The 17715-nt window shown below is 41.6% G+C and overlaps 1 protein-coding gene across 11 annotated transcripts in view; it reads right to left on the bottom strand.

Annotated features, from left to right (window-relative positions):
* LOC112563481 (cGMP-specific 3',5'-cyclic phosphodiesterase-like) overlaps nucleotides 1-17715 on the bottom strand; it is an 82989-nt gene that overhangs the window by 63932 nt on the left and 1342 nt on the right. The window contains exon 2 of one of the 11 annotated variants that reach the window (XM_025237373.1): nucleotides 17418-17568. The exons of 9 other annotated variants lie outside the window; for them this stretch is intronic. The gene's annotated coding sequence lies outside the window, so the exon portion shown is untranslated. Of the gene's footprint in view, nucleotides 1-17087; nucleotides 17372-17417; nucleotides 17569-17715 lie in introns of those variants that run through there. One more of the 11 variants, XM_025237375.1, reaches the window with a different exon arrangement.

The raw sequence follows: 17715 nt of genomic DNA on the forward strand, positions 1-17715 counted from the left end.
TAGAGATCATAAGAGGTACGAGTACATGAATAAGACAACCTTGGCTTCATTCAATCTTGCTACAAACCACAGGAAGGCTCCCACAAGGTGCCTAGTCACAGGGCATTACAAACAGGGGCTGGGCGGTCTGCAGCCACTGAACAAGGATCTCCATTGACTTCTAGTGAGAAGGAAGTGTGTTTGGCGAAACCTGGGCAGGGGAAGGCAGCATAGCCATGTCGCTGCGAGAGAGAATAGGAGAGCGCGACCCAGGGACGGGATCGCGCAGGCTGGATGCCCGTCGAGTGGCAAGGTATAGGAGAGGCCGGGACAATAACAGGCAGTAAATATGGTGGACAGTTGGGAGAGCAGGCTGTAGCGTTGTGTCGTTTAAAACTGGCGATAAGAGATAGGAGTATGTTAGATTTTATTGTGCTGTATCCGAGAAAAGTATCACTAGTCAAACCGCAATGAATTTCCATTGAGCGCAACAGGCTTAGGAGAGACTGTGCCCATGCGTTTGATTTACAGAAAACAAATCATCTTCTAGCGATATGTGGTGTTATATAACTGTCAGTAGCTTTATTGCTGGAAGCGCAGACAGATGACCAGTGGTTTACCTTGGATGAGGAGATTGTTCGCCTCCTTAGGAATCGTTAGATGTATCACGATTGAGTTCAGGTAGGTGTTCCGTCAGTAAGAACATACGATTAGTCTGATGTCTAGCTGTAATATTACGCATCCGGAATTTCAATATCCTTACTCTTCTTTATACAATTATACCTGTATCTCCGAAAGCCATATTTCCTAGGATTAAAAAGGAATATAATCAACAACCGAACTTCATATGACAAAGAGCTGTTCCTCTACAATTCTCTCTATTAGGTACAACTCTGTATATAAGAAATAGACATGTAAGCGAAGACTCCGATGATCTGTAGCATAAGATCATTATATAAACGGTCATATTCTTATACAGGCCAGTCTAGAGCGTGTCAGTACAATCTAACGCGATGGCCTCTGTTATCAAGTTCCGTATATCTGCTATCGGATACACTATTGGGGATTATGAAATTATAATAGATATAATAAGATGTATTATTGGATTATTGTATAATTGTTATTCTAGTTATGACGACAATCTTCTGTGGGAGCATGAGAGAACGCAAGCGATCGGCTAGTAAACCAGACTCTTCCATCTTCGTATTCATAGTGTCGAGGTGATCATCTTGGGTATGACGCGCAAATGAGCGTGAGGCTAACCTTCTCCCGTGAGCAGGTCGTTTCAGCCGGTCGCCGGACATCTGACACGCGGAGTAGAGGTGCTGGGCATGTGAAAGGCGACATAATTACGGACGCATCTGATTAGTCACGGGTGTCCCTGTAAAGTGTATCCCCGCTTCTCTCGGTGACGTTCCTTCTAGCTACCTCCCTAACGGTCCACAGCAGCTGTAAGCTAAATGTACATATTCGGGGAAAATCGATTGGAAACTACAGACCGCGAATACCCTAGAGTGTCGCCTCTTATAAAAAAACCAATCAATACCAAAAAACCAAAAGAAAAAACAATACACAAAATAAAACACGGAAACAAAAAAACCCCACTGAAACAAGACAATACATCAAGGAGCAACTAGAATAAAAGCCAGAAAAGATATACTACGACCTACAATAAGACTGAAACAATACCACACTCAGCACAACCAAACAGCGAGATCAAACACTAAAACGAGAAATGTGATATTGTTGTGCAGCTCGATGCTCTTGAGTGCTGCACGCTAATTAAGTTAGTGGGCGGTATCTGAAAACTCGTGACAAAGGACGCACGATAGAAGGTATCCACGTGCTAAGCGCTTTTGTGTCGAGCGCGCCATCAACTTGAGGAACATCTAATGGATAGAATTATATTTCTGTCGCTAAATGCATAGCAGAAGGTCTGATCCTGAGAGTACAGGCGTGACTGATTAAAGAATGGGGCCATCATTTACGCTACGTGCAGATTGTTTTGGCTGCTGCTGGATGCTTCCAATCGGTCAGAACCGGGTGGAATCCGCCGGCAAACGCCCTGATGAGAAGATTCCACTCGACAACAGACCTTGTGTAGCCGGGTGCGCGCTGCAGGCGTGAAATTCAGCGGAAACCCGCGAACTGTTTTCGGTTTTGTAGGCACTTGTCAAGAAGACAGAACGAGCCGTGTGCCAGACGCATGGAACTATCGGAGAGTTGCAAGCCCTGAAACTAAAATGAACGTCACACATATATAGATCGCTAACATCGCACCAGATGCGATATTCGCGTGCACACTGCCGGAGCAGACAGACATCTGTTCACGATCATATTCCCCAACGCACAAGCTTCAGATGTACATACACGAACACACTGCCATGGTACGATTGCCCAGCTTTAGAGGGACACTTACATTTATTGTGACTATAGACGACCAAAACTGCCTTCCTTCCTACTAAAGGTGTAATATGTACTTGCCCTTTAGAATCACATGTGTAATTTATTGCTGTCCAGGCTAGAAGTGTGCGAGTAAAGCTTAATGAATAACCGTGTATGTGTTAAAACATCCCATTGCTAGGGGCAAGGCAAAGTGCTCTTCGACGCACCTTGTACTCCTGTTTGGTACTTTATCAACGGAACGGAGTCTTTGAATCAGTTCTGCTCTCGTAATGTGATAAAAGGTTTTTTTCAATGAAGACATTTCTGAAAGATAACACTTCTCTGGGCGGGTAAAAAGCAGTTTCGTATGCACGATATCCAGTCAAGGAATTGCGATCCTGTTACAAATTCCTGGGTGTGCAAGACATAAGCGATGCCCTTACGATACAAACGTGTTTTCTGCTTTGACACCGGGTGCTATGAGGCCTTCATCTGAAGGAAAAAGCTTATGCTGATAATTGCGACAGTGCTTTTGGCGACTCTCCACCGAAATGCTAAGCAGTGTTTTTCACTGCCATACTTTTAGGTTAAGCAGATTGTGCACGGAAGCATATGACTAATATTGATAATGATGGCTGTGCGACCAGAGCTGTGAAACGGTTTACTATCATCTTTTTATTGAAGATGGAAGATGAGAGTGAGTAAATGATGGATATCATTAGAATTTATGATAAAACCCACTAATTATCCATTTCTCTCCCTTAGTTAGTGCAAGGAGACAAGAGCATACGAGGGACGGGAGTGGGATGATCAAGCGAATAAAGCGGTGTCCATGATCAGTCAAATTATATTTAATAAAGAAAGGGAATATAATGTTTGGATGCGTCTAAATATCTTAATAAAAAAGTAAATTAATATAGAACCAAATCAACTGATTTCGGGGATAGACAAGAAGTTATAGTAGTTGGATCACTAAAGGAAGAATTGTCTCTTAAGTCTTGAAACCTTGTTTATGCGCCTATAATTTAATTGCACGGGAGTCCAAAAAAGCATTAGTAAATCGTGACATACAAGGAGACGACGCGGAGCTCTGTACACAGTTTGACATCGACTGTGCATCAAATTTCTCTCCCTTTCGTCCATGGCATGGACATACCCGCCCAGAAAGGAGGCACTAGTGCAGGTGGATCGCCGCCTGCTAAGTTCACCCAAAAAAATTAAGAGATATGAGGGGCGTATATTATGAAAAACTGGTGAGAGTTCGGAAGATGGGGGAAGAGACCAAATCCATCCATGACCTCTGCATTAACACATCTTGTTTCTCGGCAGCATTGCCACACGAGTGTTACGGACAGATGCTTCACTAACTAATTATAATCTTCACTTGACAGACTCCGGATACTGGACTCAGTCTGCACATTCCTCCGACACCCTCATAGCTTTCAGTGCCTTGCTCTTTGTCTCTCATATGCGGCGCTGGTTATCGTTACTACATATAATATATTATATTTGTAATATTACATCTTGATTTGATAGCTTGTTTTTGCTGTAAAATATTCTGCTAAGCGCTACTACTTATGCTAGGAATCCATATGACGGTATTATATTTCTGAGATTGTATATATTAGTGGATGATAAGATAATATTGGTAATTCAGAAAGATAGATTAGTATAGAGAGGTTGGATAGAAAGAAGAGTCTTTCTCAACATAGTAATCTCTATTATATCGATAAATCAACATAGTATCCCGTTATCCATACCTAGTAGTGCAAAAAAAGGCAGCCTTATCTGCAATATGTTTAAGAAGGGGTGAGGGGAAGTTACGGAGATAAGCTGTTATCTTTAAGAGTATACTTCAATAGACTAGACAGACGGGTGACTAGAGGTTAGTTGGATGCCATATCAGAATAGTGATAGACCACGATTAAGATGCTAGAGGTTAGAGTGATCCTTTCTACATACGTAAAAAATAGACACGTGATATGTCATATATTGCCATATAACCGTCTCTTGCTGTATGTTACATATATCTAATTAATATAATAGTATAACTATATTTCGATATTAGACATACTGATTTTAATGAACACCGTAAATGGAATTAGCTGTTCGTACTTCTAGTTCCTAGCCTATATTATATTAAAGTGATAAGAATGTTGGACATCGTTGAACGAAAAACCGAAATGGACAGAGAAGTCGCCCAAAACAACTAGATTGGGTAGAACATTGAAAATCTAGAAAAATATAACGCTAACTGCTTTTTGGTAGACGTTAGCTGAACACAATGCGGATTACAGTACTTAAATAAATGTAAATAAGTATGCCGCCTGGCATGTGAAAAAGACATTGGCGATCATCATAATCATATCTGAACAAGTTCATATTTTCTGATACTATTACTATGAGCTTCTATTTTGATAATGCCACTGAGAAGTCCGCGAAGATCCACCGTAGACTGATTGCATAAACTGCTTCTCTCAGCAACGTCTATCTTCTGTAGCAAAGTCGCTTGAAAATGATCATCTGACAATAACTACAGTCAGTTCGTCTGTTTGATGGCCATTATCTTTGACATTGCTATGGGCGCCTTTGTGCTAGTATGTCTTACACCGTAATAACTAATCATGATGAAAGTGAGAGATTCTGGGGGATTGTAAGTACCACGCGCGAGAGTTGTCCTTCACAGGGAGAGCTTCGATTGCGGGGCTTCCTCCAATGTTGACGACCCATTACGACATGGTACCTCCCAAAGGAGGCCAACAATCTCCCAGGAGTAGGAAACGATCGGCACAATCTCAGGGTGTTTGGGCAATCGTTTGTCAATGTAGGCTAGGCAGCACATTGGGTGAGCATCTCTCGCACCCGTTTCCCCGCATTCAATAGACCGCTGAGCAGCAGAAGACGACGTCATCCTATAATATCGTTTAGCTCCACACATAGTCAATCTTTTGACGGTCAAAGCCTTGGAATGACGATTTGAGCTCGCATTCGTTCTCCTCGCCGACTCTACCCCGTAAATATGTGTGCGCATCTCGCGAGGGTTTCTCCTACTATACACCCGTACTGATTCCTTCGCTATCTATACTCACTAGTATCTTTTTAATTCATTTGGGTTAATTAATGAAAACTTCTACTCAGAATAAGCACGAATATTTATTTTCTTATATCGGGATTGGCCAGATTCACTCTCACCTTACTTGTATATATCCTACATCTTTTTATATAGAATTCCAGCCATATATGATGATAACAGATAGGGGAGGTTCCATTTATAGAAAATATTACTATGATGTCTACCGTAGCTATTAGATTTCGTGACAATCATTGTATTATTGGAATATCCGCTTTGCTACACCTATTAGTTCAAATATATAAGTAGATGGAATACATAGATACCTCTGATCTGCATCGACATTCACAAAAATTCGCAGGAAACAAGGTCGACTTTATGAAATGTTTCTCGAAGAGGAATGATTGAAGCAAGAACTACATTCTGCCTTATTTAAAGGCACGCTTTCTAAACAAAGGTGATGAGAAGAGCATGACTCTTCATGTGTGATTTGATAAAGTAACATCGAAAGGAAGAGTCTAAAAAGAAAAAGAAATAAGAAGGGTAGTAAGGGGAGACGTAAATGCCAACGTAATTGAAAATTATGCTGATAAATAGCTTAAGTTATGTTAGCGCAAAGGCAGGTTTATCTTTTGCCTCAACGCCTCGCAAAATGAACATCTATCTTTCGCATGCTCTTTCCTCAACTCTTTGATTCTTGCTCGCCGTAGCCGCTCGCATCTTAGCTCATACACAGACTTCAGCACTCACACACACTCGGCTGGTTTATGCATTGTCGCTGCATTCCAGCTTCTATAAACACCAGTTTCTACCAACTCTGCTGCGTCCTCCTGATGACTAATGCATTCGCGTTGAAATACTATTTACAACAGACTTCAGGTGTATCTCAGGTGACTAACCCAGTCGTATATGGCAATCGTCTTTGAGACAGGGTCTTCTCAATCACCTAGCTCTTATGCGCAGGAATGTCCAGTGGATACTTCGCTTATGCTCCAACTCGACTTTGTCTTATTCCCTCGAAATTTTGTCCTCAATCGCCTGTCTGCTCATTTTCTCGACGTTCACCGTCGTACCTGATTCATCAACCGGTCCATACAGTCCTTCTTCTTATCATCCATTCTAGCAAAGTGTCAACAATTGAGACAGACCAAAGCCACCTGCTGTGACCCGAGGGTTATTACTCATCTCTATATGTATCTTTCCCCAGTGATCTTGATGGATTTGTCGGCCTAAGGAGCTCCATTTTCCCTGCGACGTTCACTCTCCCTAAGTCAATCGCATCTTGGGAGACCAACGTCAGAGGTTTATGATTTTTTTATTTTCTGTGTAAACAAAAAAAGATTATATATTGGAGCAAATTTCAGACACAGCTGCGATTCTGACCCCTGCAGCTGCAGACGCGTAATAGGGGCCAGCGCTGGGGTAAAGGGCAGCGGCCACAAAGGCTAGTAGGGTTTTAAAAGTCATCTCTATGACTTAGGTTTTGCCTTCTCGTGAAGGAATACCTGCAAAAACTATTCTACCAACGTATTAAACTGTGTCCATTAGGCACAGAGGTACATCCTAACCTGACTGGAACGCAAAGATAGCTTCAAACGCTTACTAAAAACTAGGCAGGAAAGATAGTTAAACTGGGTCTAGGTAGAACCTACAAGGGCATTAGACTCCTAAAGCTTATTCAGAGCCAGCGACTAATATTAGCTAATACTCTTTATACCTGCAAGGAATCCATGACAGCAACTTGACACTCATAAGTTCCGAATCGACTTCATCCAACTGTCAAAACGCTTCGCATCCAGCATCCATCACCAAGACCACGACGAGCGACGTACTCAGGTGGAAAGACACGGCAGAAAGCTGGAAACTCTAGTCCAGCAAATGTCTAGCTTTATCCACAGTTTTAGGCGTTTGGTGGAGATTGTGCACCGCCACAGCTTCCTACAAGACGACGTATAAGGACGTATAAATAACCATTTGTACCGCATCACCGGCGTCAGGCCCTCGCCAAATCACTTTGTCAGGATCTCGAGACACATCGTTCCGCAGGACCAATAATCCCGAGCAAGGGCATTCACCCAATGAGACCCACCGATTTATGCTCTCTATGGATATGTGCCGCGTCTCACGAGGTAAAAAGCTAAATTATCTAGGTGACTCAAGAAGAAAAAGGAAAAAAGAAATGATTTCTTGTCTTGCAGTTTTAAAGAAGGGCGAATTGGGACAAGAGAAGAAGAGTAAGAAGGACAGAGAATGATAGGGGTAAAGGTCAAATGAACAGTTTTTTTTTAACCGAAGCAATAAATAGATGAATACTTTGTGCTGACATTTTACCTTGATAGCGATGATCACACTTGGGATAAGGGTGCTATTAGAAATGCGCTAAAAAGTCAAGATAAATATTGACGGTTCTAGCGACTTTGAGGAAGAAAACACATCCACCAATCTGCATTCAAAAAAACCGATGTCTAACAGTAAAAACAAGCAGGAAACAACAGACCATGTAAACAACTAGTAGAAAAACAGATTCCGATATACAGATGACATCTTGGGTATTCACGAGACAGGTCATCGGTAATGACTGCATTAGCCACACAGCAACAATAGACACGGTTTCTCATAAAAGTCAAATGAGTAAAATAAGTATACGATTCAAATAAGCAAACAGGCATTTACAGTCCAGAGGTCTTTCTGAGTATACTCTATTTAAATCCAAGTCACAGACTGACAATAAATATCCTCGCTTTAGAATGTAAAACAAGAGACGGAAATGTCTGCGCCGCCAAGTGTATGCCAAGCTGGCCAACACCCATCCCTATCCCTGATGCATCTTCAATTATTTCTACGACAGATTCAGACCAGATGCAACTTCAATAAAATGGCAACTGTTCTCAGTAAACAAGCGATGCTCCACACTAGGCGAGCACGAGGCACGTAGGACCTTGACAACGGACATCAGCTCGCGTAGTAGCACGACATCAATTAATGTGCAGACGCAGACGATCTCCTGCTGCTTCCACAACAACTGACATTCAAACCCAAGGACGACAAAGGCTGTATGGAAAGGCCAGAGGAAGACGACTAAAAAAATTGCATCTGGTGTTTCTTATTTTAAAACAGTGTTAATAACTGGTGCTACCAGGAAACGGTAGTAACAACATCTACCAGTAAAAGGAAATTTGGGTGAGTGCCTGTCCTTCTGTCTGTCTGAGGCTATATCCATGGTTGAGGCTGGAAAGAAATATAGTTTTTAAAGATACAACACAGACGATGATCCATAAGAGCTTATAAATAAGAGTATAATAGAGGAGTAAGACGATATGTGTGCGTGTGTCTGACAGCTATACAACTCCACCCTGTGTCTAAGCCTAGTTAATTTCGCAGGGGTATCGTTTAGTCTACTTTATTTTGTTTCTAAGCTTAGTTATTTGATACCCGTATCTCGAGCTTAAAACATCTATTACGACATGTGCAAAATGTAAGCTTAGTGGGTAATTTAGACGGTACTTGTATCGGAGAAAGATAGGGAAGAATGAAAGAAGGACAGGAAAAAGGGAACGAGGAAGAGGGAGAGTCGCGTGGCGGTCGCAGTCTTTATCTTCCCTTCACTAAAAACCACCGAAGCGTCTTCCCTTCACTGCTACCCTTTGATCTGGTCTGTGTGTGCACCGAGCATTGACAACCTGTCAGACGAACGAAAATCACGCGCACACCCTTGTGTCACTGATGCGACCGGCCATTGGGGTATGAATGGGAGATAACTCGGCGAAGAAGGCTTAGTGTGTGCAAGGGAAATAATTACAGAGTATGTATGACCCAAGTTGTAGAAATTTCTTGATTGTAAGAGTGATTAGTATTCATCATAACTCAGGAAATGATAGCAAAATTGTTGGGAATTTCGAGGAATGGAGCTCGTGTGTCATCGCCGCGGTATCCGAATCAGTCCTTAACCTCTTCTAACCCAGGTAACGTTATATATTCTCTTGAAACATTAGTGAAAAACATAAAGATGAGTATGATTTTTTGTCATATTTTTATAAAATTATTTTTATTTAACTAGATTTATTTATTCTATGCAAATAGTAAAATGTGCATAATTTCAGAATTTTTGTTCATGTTATTTTCGAATGGTTAAATGTTTATGGGAACAATGTTTTTGTTCAAAAGCGAGTTTGAAAGCTGACAATTGAAATCCGTAGCCTACAGAACTGTAAGACAAAGACTTGCATCCGAATTACAGGTCCTTTCTCCGGGTAGGTTTTGTGTGAAAGCTTTGACCGTAGCATCAACGTGACGCGGCCGGGTGCACGAGGTCGTCTTCTAACATACCCGGTCAAACACGTTCCGGAAGGGAACATGAGTCTTCTACCCCGCTTCACGCATAGCCTGACATAACCCAGTCATCCGACACCATGTATTGTGAACAATATTAGAGTAGTTATAGCAGCGATGAATACCACTCAGGTCTGAACCTTATTTTTGCGCAGTACGGTGACTAATTTATGACTTTATTTCAAAGCAGGATTTTCGTCAAAGGGCTCGACCCTTCCAAATAAATAATAGATAAGACGGAAAGTGAAAGTGAACTGTATTAATGGAAGTGAATTATTAGCCGTGTTTGATGTTGACTTTAGAGATATACAATTTAAGGAAATTAACATTTGACTGACAGAGAAAGCTGGGTGAGTGGTGTCCTTTATGTTGTGAGGTTCCGAGTATTTAATGCTTAACGTAGTGTACGTTTGAAATTTATTCTGAGAGGACCTGCGGAGTCGTTCTGCAAATAGTGCATGTTATTTGCATTTATTATCTCTCTCCTCCCCCTGTCGGTGTCAGTCACCCGCCTGGTATATCCACACTTTGTGTTTGGTGTATGTTTGAACATAGACGGGTGTTAAATGTATACAGTGTTGTTACATGAAATGTACAGTGGTTACAGTGTTACATGTTTAGTGTTACATATGTATAGTGGGAGGTAATGTACAGTGTACATAAGCCGGTCAGAAAATTCCTCAATCAAGATCTCCAGGGCAATCTGTTATGATTTGTTGAACGAATGCACGGGTGTCACGACACTGTGTTAGGTGGACGTGACACCTTGATAATGGGCTACAATAATCATTCAATAAAGCGAAAACAAAATAATAAAGCTGCACGTATGAAGGCAGTTACCTGCACAGTCATCGCCGCATTGCCGGTGTGACTCGACAGGTCAGGCTAATGGCAACGGCTTGTCGAGAAACTGTCCTTACCTCCATTCACCACGGATCACACAGGACCACATACAAACCAGTCGCACCTGCTTTCAAGTTTCAAAAACCTGATAAAACAGGTTGTAGACGTAGCACAGTAAAAATTTGAATGAGGTGAAAGTTTAAACAGGACGACATGCATGCACCCGCAAAAGTGACAGAACAGGATCTGCTCAGGTGAAATTGCCCCAGTGCCACACTCAACGGCGCAAATACGTAGACAACGATAACCGTCTGTGGCTAAAGTATCGTAAGATCGCGTAACAGCGAAAGGTGAAGAGGTCATCGTGCCCGTCTGACGGAAGGTGAGAAGAAAGAGATCAAGGTATCAGCTCTCTTTTTCCCAACTCATCAGATGACATCTAAGTCGGCATCAGTTGTGACATAATCCCCTACACTGATAACGATTCCTACCAGAAAAAGGAGGAGCATCAGCCTTTAGTATTAGTAATCGTGTCACGTGTTCCTTCCCTACTAAAACGGCAAATTGCTCTTTAAGAAACATGATACGCACCGACAGCCTGGCGCAAAAGCAGACAGGCGTATGAAAGGGCATTAAATGCTATGACAGCCTCGAGGCGACCTAACACTGGTTTGAAATAACAGTCTGACGAACACAAAGTCCGACTTCAGTCTGAACGAGAATACGCCAATGGTTATGAGTTTACCTCAAGCAGGCGATCTGCAAGGAATGACACAGAGTCCACTTCTGGTTCTCCCTTTTTACGGGTTTGGATACGTATTTTGTACTATACAGTTGTATGTAACATGCAAAAAGACCATCCACACAGATGTCATCCCGCACAAAGAGGACATCCACACAGATGTCATCCTCCACAAAGAGGACATCCACACAGATGTCAGCCTCCACAAAGATAACGTCCACACAGACGTCAGCCCTATACACAGACCTCGAGACGCTTCCTTCGACAGTTTTGTTGCAAAGAAATAACGTGTAGAGTTACGGAGCCTGTTCTGTACACTGTGCCCCCTTTAAGTCTCTTTAGTTTCCTGCTTTTCATGCAATACTGTGACAAGGGAGAAGCAAGAGAAGATCGTGATGGCATCCATTTTTTATGGGGATTTTTTCCGAGTGATTTGATTGATACACGCAAGGTGGGGGGTCATCCGAAGTAGCGAGGTCACGCCTGGGAGCTGTTGCCACGGCAATCTCAAACTGTCCTGGCGACGGCCACAACACTAGCTAATAATAAAATTTTCTTTAACCTTCGCCCTTTCTTTCGATGCAGTTCATGCAGCAGCAGAAGCAGCAGCGAAAGAAGAAAGGAAAAAAAAGAGAGAAGTCTGGCTATGATTTGAACTGAAGAATACAAACTTCATGACAGTCATGGCTCATTCTCTTCACTTAGGATTTTAAAATCGTGCGAGAATAAGAAAAGTCTGTACGTGCAATATATAAAAACAAGTTCTTACAGCCTGGTCTGTATTTTTCGTAATTTAAGTATAGGTGTCGTGTGTGTGTGTGTTTCGCTGCTTGTTCGCTCGCTCGCACGCACGTCACATTCCATACTCAAGACACTACGTCTCTTCTTACGAAACCTTTTGCTCTCGGAGGAAATAATTCTTGATCCACTAGACGTCTCCATCAATAATTTATCATAAAACAAGTCACAATATGAAGACGATGGCTACAAGTCCCCCATCCCATCAGATTCCTCGAAAACAAGAAACTTTCAACTGTCATGGCTGCTTAACTTACGTAGCAAAGCGACATAGCTACCTTCATATGAATCCGATTTTTCAGTAGTACGTGCGACACGATTCAAACGAAACAATGTATGCTCAAAACAATTGAAAGTCCTCTCTTGAGTGAATTTATCATAATTTGTCTTTTTTACATAATTCAGAAGGTTACGAAAACATTTCTTTAGAACTTTGTAGCAGGCTTTAATAGACAACGCAACATTGCTTAAAAATTAATCTCTTTTTCGTCATAGTTGGATGGTCAATGCCAGATCACACAAGTTGTCCAGAACCTTCTCAACAGCATCACCAAGCCAACCGCATGGATTCGCCATTCCCTTTATCCAACATGTAGGACGAGGTCGAGATAACTACCCTTGACCCGCTGACCTCAGCCAATTGTTTATTTTTTTTTTCTTTATTACAAATGGCAGATGATTCCGAAGATACATGTTTAATCCAGGAGAACAATGCTGCTTTGAATGTGTTAAGTCAGTGGTGGACATATTTTGATTTTATGTCCGTCTTTTTTTTTTGCGAAAGAAAGTTATTTCCACAAAATCCTCAAAGATTGTTATTGAAATAAGTTTACTTAATACATTTTGTTGATCGTTCGTTTTTGCTGCTTCAGTGTTAGTGCTTCTTTGCCTTTTTTTTTAAATAAAAAGCCTAATAACTGGTCTTTTCACTTGAGCAGTGGATTTCACAACATTAAGCACATGTATTTTCCCAGGCTAAAAGCAAACATCATGTCAAACATCATGCAAGGCATCCGCATCCCAGCAATCAATCTCAGAATGTAGTCTGTTTTCAGACAGCAGCCATCAAGCTCCCTTCATCAAAAACAAATCCTGTTGCCAGCGGCAACGGTTCCCATCCAATGAGTGTGTCATATCGACAACAGAAGTCTGAACTATTTTTTCTGAGCATTCTGTTATTATTAGCTCGAGAAGAATCTTTGGCGGATGAAACCTACCCATACCTGCCGCAGACAAATTATCTATATAAAACACTTCAAGGTCTGACTGTCATACAAAGCAAAATACTCGTTAACAACAAACTCTCTGTCTCAGTGGTGGGTAGAATTCTGGAAATGACAACAAGATTTATCAGACACGATATTGTATATTTTAAACCATCAAACGCAGAAATTGCCAGAAGAATTGTCTGTTTATAAGGAACGCTAGGCTGACATATGATAAATAATAAACAAGTCAAAACTTCATAAATAAATCTACAATATCTCTATTTTTATTGCTGATAGATATATGTATCTGATGAAATTACCCTGTATGCTATTATATTCTCTGTATTTTGCTGCTCTGATTTTCACAATTCAACAGAAGATTACACGATTTATGAAACAAATTAATGCTGCTCAGGAAATTGCTTTATATAATATCCTTTCTGTATTTCTCAATACTGTTAAATTATTACGGTCTTTAAGAAAAAGGTCAAACGATTTTTCAAAGGAAAAAGTACATCATTAATAGTGAAAAATCTGACACACGTACGCCACTTTTATTGTCAATTAAGCGATTAACACCTGCAGTTTGTTATGTCATCGAAAAACAGCTTTGATGTTTGTTTTTTCTTGTAATAATTTCTTTTCCTAAGTTAGGCATATGTTTGTAGAAACACTTCATCAGAAGCAGGCTACCGCCATGTGAGGACAGTTCTAGACAACTCTTGAAGGCTTTTAAAAGCTGACTGACTGATGGCAATGGATGGTCGGGCAAGCCTGCCAGAGATGCCATTAATCCGGCGTCAGTTGTTGTCATCTGGAGATAAGATCAAGAAGAAGAAAAGCTTAAAGCGACCTTCCCCTCTTCAGCGTGACCGGAAGTGTGCTCTTATGACCTCTCCTAAAAGGTTTGTGGCAATCATTTTAAGAGCATAATGTAATAACCAATAACTTTATAGTATGATATTTGTGGGCGACAGTGGAGTGAATAATTCAAACAATTTTGGTGAGCGGATTTACACGATGTAAAGTAAATCGTAAAATAACTTAGTGCATCAGATGTGACATATTATTCCAGTGACATTCTGATTTTCTTTAAAAAAATAAAGGACAGATCCGTTCCAAGATGTACGTAGTCGCCACCATGGATTTTGGGTGAAAGCTTCGTGCTGCCTTTATCTTGCGAGGCATCGGAGACGAGGATGCATCTTTTCATCTGTGAGCTGGCTAAGTGAAGGAATGAAATATAAAGTGAGAAGACCCTAGACTGTGCTGGTAGACAGAAGTAGAGTCCAGGAAATGGGGCAGTCGATGACTACATTCACTGTAAAACACCTTCTTCATTGCCAACTTGTCACCACTGTCCTTGGGTCCACACATTCGCCGTAAAATAAGTTCCTTATTGCTAAGTTTCCACTGTTCACTACACCCTTCTCGGCATCCTTCCAGCACTTACTTTGATAGAGAAGGATGTCATGAAAGTCGTCTGGCAAAATCCCAGCTACTCATGGCAGCCATTAAAACCCTTTACCATCGGACTGACTATCTTTTAAAGTGGGAAAACATCTGTTGGCAGAGGCAGTGTTGGTCACGACAGTGAACCCGTGTGACTTCAGTTTCCATGAGAAAGGATAATACATTAAGGTTTTGTACCTCTATGACATTCTTAGCTGATCCACTGCTCACTATCATATAAAAGTGAAGTAAAAGTTGCTGTCTTCATACAAAATTATTAAAAATTTGAGGAGTTTAGCTCATGTTCAAATTCCCTGAAGTTCAATATCTCTTCACGTTGCGCACAGACATGAAAACGAGACCTTAATTCACAGGTGAGATCACGAACTCGCCCAGGTGGTCCGGTGGCGCAGTGGTTGCTCCTGTCGCCAATAAAGTGAGAACTGGCTGTCCTCGGTTCAGATCTCGTCTTGGGCACACTGTTCTTTCTCTACATGTAGCATCTGTTTACGGACTGACTGCTTTGTCGTGATATAACTTTAGTTGCTGGTTAGGCGTAAAACACTTATTACCCCTTCTCTCTACACCCCCACTCCCAAATCGCCCACCACACAGATTTACAAACACACAAAGGCAAGGCGCTATGTCCAGTTCATGGCTTTAGACTCGACAAATTTTATTATGGAGCCTGGCAAGGTTCGTGCATTTGTTGCTGAACGATCCTTCCGCCGTCCTTCGTGCCGCGTCCTGTTGAGCAGCGTGCGCTACGTGTGCACGTTCACAGGGTGCACGGGCAACTGCTGACGCAAACTTGCTGGCAGGACGTGGCCAGCCAGCTGCGGCGACCTGCTGCACGCCCATGATGGACGCAGACATGATATACGGTCGTGTGACTATCGACTGGCGGCCACGAGAAACTTGTTCCCAGGAAGACTGGACTTGAACACGGTATCAGTGCTTCACGGAGGGAGGCCGTGACGCGGTTCGCACGTACGTTGTGACGGCCCCGTGCCACCAGGGATCGAACTGCGATAAGGTGCTGACGTCACTGTAAAAACCGTGTGAGTGCACAAATGTGCCGTTTGAAGGACACCGAGGCTCTTTGATCTTAATTTGAAGTGCTTGCCCTCCCTCCCACCTTGTTTTTTACAACCTTGTGGTGTCAAGTGTCGTAAATTATTTTGTTCTCTGGAAAAACACCCGTGTTGTCTTCTCGTCCTATTTTTTTCTTTTGTCCTTCTTTCGTTCCTATTTTTTTGCCTTTCTGTCTTTCTTTTTCCTCTTCGCTTGATGTTATTGATGTTGTTACTATGGAGATATTACGACAATCTGCACTATAAATAGCACTATCACTCTCCCTATCACTATTATTTTCTCTCCCCATTCTTTCTTATCATCAACATAATCCTCCTCGTCGTCATCGTAATCTTACTATGCCATAGAAAGCAGCTGATCAGGATACCCGAAGTAAGCTTGTTGCAAGAAGAAAGACTTGACTCACCTGCTCTCTTCTGAGCGTCACTTGGTTTACTGCTTCAGTAACATAATCACGAATTTGAAGATTATACGATTTTTCTTTGAAGAAAAACTTTACATACCCGTTTCATAAATTAACTGGTTACGGGACAAAACGAAGTGTACAGGACTGAGTCGTAATACTTTCAAAAAAATTTAGTTGATATCTTAAAAAAAAGGCATCCATAAGCTTTCAATCTTTGTCTTTTACGAACTACGCATTGTACACAGTATAAAATATTTATTATTTAATTATGGTATCATAAATTAGTGATATTATTAAAGAACTATTGTTAGTACCTACAATAATGAATATAATAGCGTTTGTAGAAAGGAGAAAAACTCTTCGCGAGCGTTTCTTGTTGAATGATTTCAGTTTATGTTACGCTAGAGTGACTTCATCACCAACACATATTTGTATGGTGTTTTTGTTTTTGTCGTCAGAGGTGCGCATATTTTTATGGCCATTGCGCCAGTTTTGTAAGCAGTAAAATCACATTAAAAAATCAATGGATGCCTGTTCCTCCTGTGTAACACACCTGCACGCGTGTCGCATACGTACCTGGTCGAACCCATGTTGAACAAAAAGGTTGTAAGTGAAACAAACATAAGAACATAAAATCAAACTTGTTTTTTTTTCTCTCTTTCACACACAAACTTAAATATCGTTCTCTCTTTTTTTTTTGTTTTTATGTACTTGTGTGTATGTGTGAGAGAGAGAAAGTAGTGAAAAGATAGTTAAATAGAGTATAACTTCTGGACTCACCATTGTAGCACATCTGTGTCTGAGTGACACACACACACGCATTGTTAAGTTATCTTACTGTATTAGGAAACCGTTAACTTTCCACATTAGTATAGCTCAGGGTGTCTTTCCATCACTAAATTTCTTCTCTTCCTGTGTAGACACAACCCTTACTTAGCAGCTACTCTTCATTTAACGCGACCTTTTGTGTTCCTTGACAGGATCCATTTCACTGGTGTTGACAAATCCGAGTTAAATTCTCAAGCCTTAAAGGCTTTTGCGAACACTGCAATGTAAATGATCTTCTCAGCCTCGTAAGCAAGGTAAAAAAAAAAATGTTAAGAGTCTCACAGCCTTGTGATCCCAACATAAGTGGTTCACCGACTTGCCGTGTGTTGCCCTGTCCCCCCGCCTGTAGGCCACTGCTCCCACTGATGAACCAGGTACCCTCTTCTGCGACGGGCAAGCAAAGGCCCGAGGGGATCCAGAAGCAGGCGACATTCTGTTCCACAGGAAAAGACAGAAAAATACAATGCTTCCCGAGGGTTGTAGACAGCTCAATGTACACGTGGGTAGGCACAGACTAGCGCATGCGCAGAAGACAGGAAGTAACCAGAAAGCCATACTGGATGCTTAATTTTATCGACCA

The sequence above is a fragment of the Pomacea canaliculata genome, linkage group LG5 (assembly GCF_003073045.1).
Source record: "Pomacea canaliculata isolate SZHN2017 linkage group LG5, ASM307304v1, whole genome shotgun sequence".
NCBI classification, from domain to species: domain Eukaryota; kingdom Metazoa; phylum Mollusca; class Gastropoda; order Architaenioglossa; family Ampullariidae; genus Pomacea; species Pomacea canaliculata.